We start from the raw sequence: 5,740 nt of genomic DNA on the forward strand, positions 1-5,740 counted from the left end.
TGGCATCACAACAATAGATCTGAAGAGTTTGAGTAAGTGTGGCTCGTTTGAAAATGATTCCAGCTCCTCTTGTGTGATTCTTAAGACCGGGACTGTGTCCGGAGGAGCTGCAGACCTCTGAGATGGGCAGACAGACGGTCAGTTCACTTCACATGCTATACATTGAGGTTTCATGTGACATTTATGATAGGTCAAGATTCATTGTCATGAAAGAACAGACAAACATGCCATCTGTGGTTGATTAATGTATTTTAGAAGGACAGTGATCTCTTGATGTTGTCTTTTTGTGTCCTTAATTCTTTATTGTTTCACAGTTGCATAATATCAGGAGTGAGATATGGAGATTCCAGATGTTCAGATTTGTGTGGATTTGAAGACGTCTCCGGTGTGTCGGTGCGGTCAGGATATACGGGCTGCTGTGTGAAAGTCTTCATGACTTCATTAAAGAGTCGTACGGTGATGATGTGTGGAAACTGGTCAGAGAGAGAGCCGACGTCAGACTGCACTCCTTTGTAACTCATCAGGTTAGAATATCTTATTACTGTGTTTAAAAATGACAATTGTCGCTGTGACTAGAGATCAGACTGAAAGACAAATGCATTTTTCATCCATCCAGACTCACATACAAGAAACAGGCATTTCATTTATAGAAAGCGTTAAAATATATAAGATTCCTTAAATTATATCTAAAAATAGCAAGCCGAGTGGGATCAGTGTTGCCCAAATAAACAAATAGTTATTGTTTCAGATAATAAATGCCTTCACTTGAGGGATCACCCATAATTTATATTTTCCTAGGTCAAATGTCATATATTATTATTTAAAAAAAAATATTTTGTACACACAGTTGAAGTTTAAAGCATATCAGTATATTATAAAATATGATAGATATTGGGTTAATGAGTGAAATGATGATAATGAGTGTCTATTAAAATTGTCACATTGATTATAGATTTTAGACTGCAAGACAAAGATGCATTTTGAGATGCACATATAAGAAACGGGTATTCAATTATAACTAACTACTCAAAAAAATAGCATCTAAGTTTTCATTAATTTGAGAAGATCCTCCTTTATGCCCCTTTACCAGAAAATACTATTTCAGTCTTTCTACTTCAAAATGTAATTCAATGTTTTACTTTCTGTAATTATTAGTGTAATTGTCTAGTAATTCCTAACTCGATTCGGATGAGTTTGACGGTCGAGATTCAATAATGGAGTCTCCCGCTGGCTCGTGTGATTCCCGCGGCTCTGAGAAAAGCACCATGTGCTCTGTGTGTTAATCAGTGGTCATGACATGGCTTTGAAATTGAAACTTGAAACTGTTTCAGCCATGTACGGTTTTCATAGTCCATCATCAGAATCATACGGCTATTGATCTGAATATGTTTCCCAAAGAATTCTGTAAATTGGATTCACTGGATTGTCTTGTAAATAGATTAGATGTATTATTGAACTGAAATGTGCTTATTGTGTTGGCTTCTCATATGTATTCAGCCTCATTCAGATTAAAGCTTTATAAATCTTTGATCCCTTTTGCTGGTTTGACGGATATATTTATTTATATATATTTATATTGACGGATAACTTTATTTATTCATTTTTAATGAATGACAGGGTCATATTCCATCCCAAAATCAAAAGGAAAACTAAAAGAATGTTTTGAATGGAGAAAATCGTACCTATTTTATTTTTTTATAATAATAATAATAACAACAATTTATTAATATTATTTATTTATATATTTATTTATTCATTCATTGCATTATTTATATGGCAGTTAAACACATTCCACCAGATTCTAATTCAGTAATTAAAATCATTCTTTCCAGAATCAATGATAAAAAAAGTAAAATCAGCGTAAATTCGTCAGTGCAACAAATACTACCATGATTTATAAATATAGAAATTTAAATATATATATATATATATATATATATATATATATATTTTTTTTGTTTTTATTTTTTCTTCAGAATGCTAATTTGGGAAGCACTCATTTGACATTAAAATAATGACACAATTTCATATACTACCATTTAAAAGTTGTCTTCTAAGATTGTTTTTTTTAATGCTTTTGAATGTCTCTTCTGCTCACCAAAGCTGCATTTATTTAACCAAAAATACAGTAACATCAGTAATATTGTGAATCGATATAACAACTTTTTAATTTTAGAAAATACTTAAAAATATTAAACATTTTTATAGCCTTTGTGCTGAGAGAATGATGCATTTTTTTTCAGGATTCTTTGATGAATAGAAAGGTTAAAATCTGGATTAAAAATGTATTTACTGTCCATTTTCAGAAATGTAATGTGTCCCTTTAAAGCGTCTTTTCTTTTAAGAAATCAAAATAAATAAATCAATAAATAAATCTTACGAACCTCAAACTTTTGAATGGTTTTGCATATTTTTTGGCTTTTTAATTGGGGTTAATGTAACTCAAACATGTTTTAGTTCGTAAGATTCGTTCAGTATTTCGTTTGAGCTCCTGAAGGCTCATTTGCTGTTAAAGTTATTGAATTCATTCAGAATGAAATGTTCTGGTTTCTGTACTTCAGCTGTCAACATCGTCTGTGATGTGTGGTCCATTACCACAGGACATCATTTGAACTTTCCTCTCAGCTTGTAAAAACAAACAAATATAATGCACTTATGATGGTCTTGTTAAATCACTTATAGTAATTCTTCTGTACAGAAATTTGAGCTGTAAAGTTGTCTAAATTGTTCCTTTACGCAATGGAGCTCTACAGTTGCATGATGTAATTCCTGTAAGTGGAGTTTCGCATGTGTAACACGTTTTATTGGTGCTGTTATACATGCCTGACTGCTGTCATATGTGCATTATGTGAGAGTTACTATGTTTATCAGCTTTAAATGGTCATGAATAGAATAGAAAAATAGGATATATTTATATTCAACAGTTATTGATGCCACTGTCCTGCTAACACACGTTTATGCACAATGCCCCACTGACTTCCATTGTAAGTGTTTTAATGTAATCACTTATATTTGTTTGTCTTTACAAACTGAGAGATGGGTCAAAATTATTTTGTGTGGTAATTTACAATCACAAATGATACTTTGCATCTCTTCTTAAAAACCACTTTGAAGATCTTTTAAAACTTGAAAATTGCATTCACAAACACTGAGAACTTGCTTACTGTATTACAGCGTTCAGACACAAGAATCATCTGATCGTTCTCTCTCTCTTTTTTGCCTGTCTGAAGTTTTTGATGTGTGTTTCTCTGTGTCTGTGTGTTGTTTGCTTTCTGTACTGCCTAACTGTTTCCTCAAAGTGATGTGAAAAATAAAGCTGGAGTGACAGTGTGACTCATTTAATCACCGTTGCTCAGTATATTTCAGAAGATCACAAGCAGGCTCAATAATTTCACACATCACTTATGCGGCATTATATTATTTATGCAGAAAATAATCATCTCAGTTTGTGTTATGAGACCCAGTAGAATAGAGGTGGCATAGAAAATGATAACGCTATATTCTGTTTTTCAACCTGTCAGATGATGTTAAAAGTTTATAAGTTTGGTTTTTTTTTGTTGAAAGAAATGTCTTATGCTCACCAAAGCTGCATTTATTTAACAGCACAGCACAACACTATGGGGGTATAATTGTTGCTTAATTCCAAATAAATAGATTATGATCCACAAATAAATAGAATGAGATCCACAAATAAATCTTAAAGTTTCACAAACATGAATTCAATTCACAAATAAATAAAATGAGATTTGCAAATAAAAAACATATTCACAAATATATATTTATGTCACAACCACAACTCTGCCTGGCATTTATTTGTGAATCGCGTCCTGTGCATTTGTAGATAGCTGCACGCATTTGTGAATCGCGTCCTGTGCATTTGCGAATTGTGAAACATTTCTTGCGTCAAGACGTGCTGACAATCCACAAATACGTGGACTCCACCCACCGTCTACTCAAGCCAATCAGATAACAGCCACATTCGCTGACCAATCGTAGAACGATCTCGCTATAGCCAATCACGTTTTGCTTTACAATCAGGGCGGTCTCGTCCTGAGAAAACTTCATTCATCTGCATTGGCTCAAATAGGTCATATAAGGGCCATACAATGGGTACAGTAAAAGATGTTTAAAACTGGATTTCGTTAGACCATTACACTGTGTATCATGCCAAGCCACAGTATTTTATGTTACGTGCCTTTGAAAATGCCAGAGAAACAGTGTGTGATGAAGTGTAGTAGCTAGACTAGTGCGTGTGCGCATTTACAGTGCTTTCTTTCACTGTATGATTCAGTTTATCACAAAATTCAAGATATGGGAGCAGAAAATGTATACATTTATATCAGTTAATATAGTTTATATAAATATCATTTATATATCATTGTCGTTTCTTTTCTCCAAAAATCAACATGATTTCAAATGTCATGTTAAAATTATGTGATATTAATATACAGTTCAATAAACAAAAAGTTAATTAAGAGACTTAAGTTTTAGACACCATATTGCCTGTTTTTGCTCTATTTCGGCTTATTGAGTTTATTTAACCCATCGCAATTTATTGGAACTGTGAGAACTAGAGTGACTACTCACCTTAATGTTGGTCTAAAGGCTTATTACTTAACACAAAAATGTCCTGCTCGCACTTGCCAATTTAATGGCAGTGAATGGTGACTTTAGTTTTTTTTTTAAGCGGATGCATATCTGTCGTAAAATAATCCTATGCATCTCTTGGCGTATATTCCAAGCATTCTGAAGGTATAGTGAGGGTTTGGTGAGAAACAAACTGAAATTGCAAGTTATTATATTTTACGAAAATCTTGCGTCAAGTGCATATCCTTTTGCGATATCAATTATAATCAATTTTAATAAAACACAAGACTACATTATATAACTCTAACTCTATATATCCAAGCCACTTTATTATTCTTTCCTTTTTGTCTTAGTGTTTAAAATATTTATTTTGAAACAAATTAATTAATTAATTACTTAAACAGACTTACTGGGTGAGCAGGGTAGGCTAAGACAGCTGTCATATCATACCTTGCCATGCCCAGCTGATGCAAAGAATAGAATTTATATCTACACAGAAGAAAGCCCTGTCTAGACTCTGCCCAAGTATGAGTTGTGTCGAGCTATTCATTAGCCTGTTTGTTTGATGAAAAAAGACTAAATGTAGTTGCAATAAATGCATTAAGAATCCTTACAACTGGAGGACTATTATTCTGCTGCTTGATACTGCGGAAAAACTGATGACAGCACGGTTTGATCTTCAGCTGACCAATCAGCAGAAAGGGGCGTTTAATTCCCGCCCACGTGTAGAAATCAAATATTCAAGCTGTTTATTCATTTTTCCACCCAAGAACGAAAAACAAAAATTTAAGCTGAATTCTCGTTTTTCGAGTTTTGGAAAAAAAAATAAAAATATGAAAAAGGAGCCATTTTCTAATTTTTCTACTTTCAATATTAAATAAAAAAACGAATGATCGAATGATACACGGATTATCTTCCATACAATCGTTTTTTAATTTAATCTTGAAATCTGAAAAATGAAAAATGAAAAACGGAACATATTTAGTTTTTCAATTGTTCAAACAAAAAGGAATGAAACGCCCCTCTCCGCTGATTAGTCAACCAAACATCACAACATAATAATAGTCTTAAAAGAAAAAAACAAACAAAAAAACAATAATAGTCCTCTGCTTCTATTGATTCTAAACATGTTTATTTCTACTACATTTAATCT

Source organism: Sinocyclocheilus grahami, unplaced genomic scaffold (genome assembly GCF_001515645.1).
Source record: "Sinocyclocheilus grahami isolate Dianchi unplaced genomic scaffold, SAMN03320097.WGS_v1.1 scaffold1601.1, whole genome shotgun sequence".
NCBI lineage: Eukaryota > Metazoa > Chordata > Actinopteri > Cypriniformes > Cyprinidae > Sinocyclocheilus > Sinocyclocheilus grahami.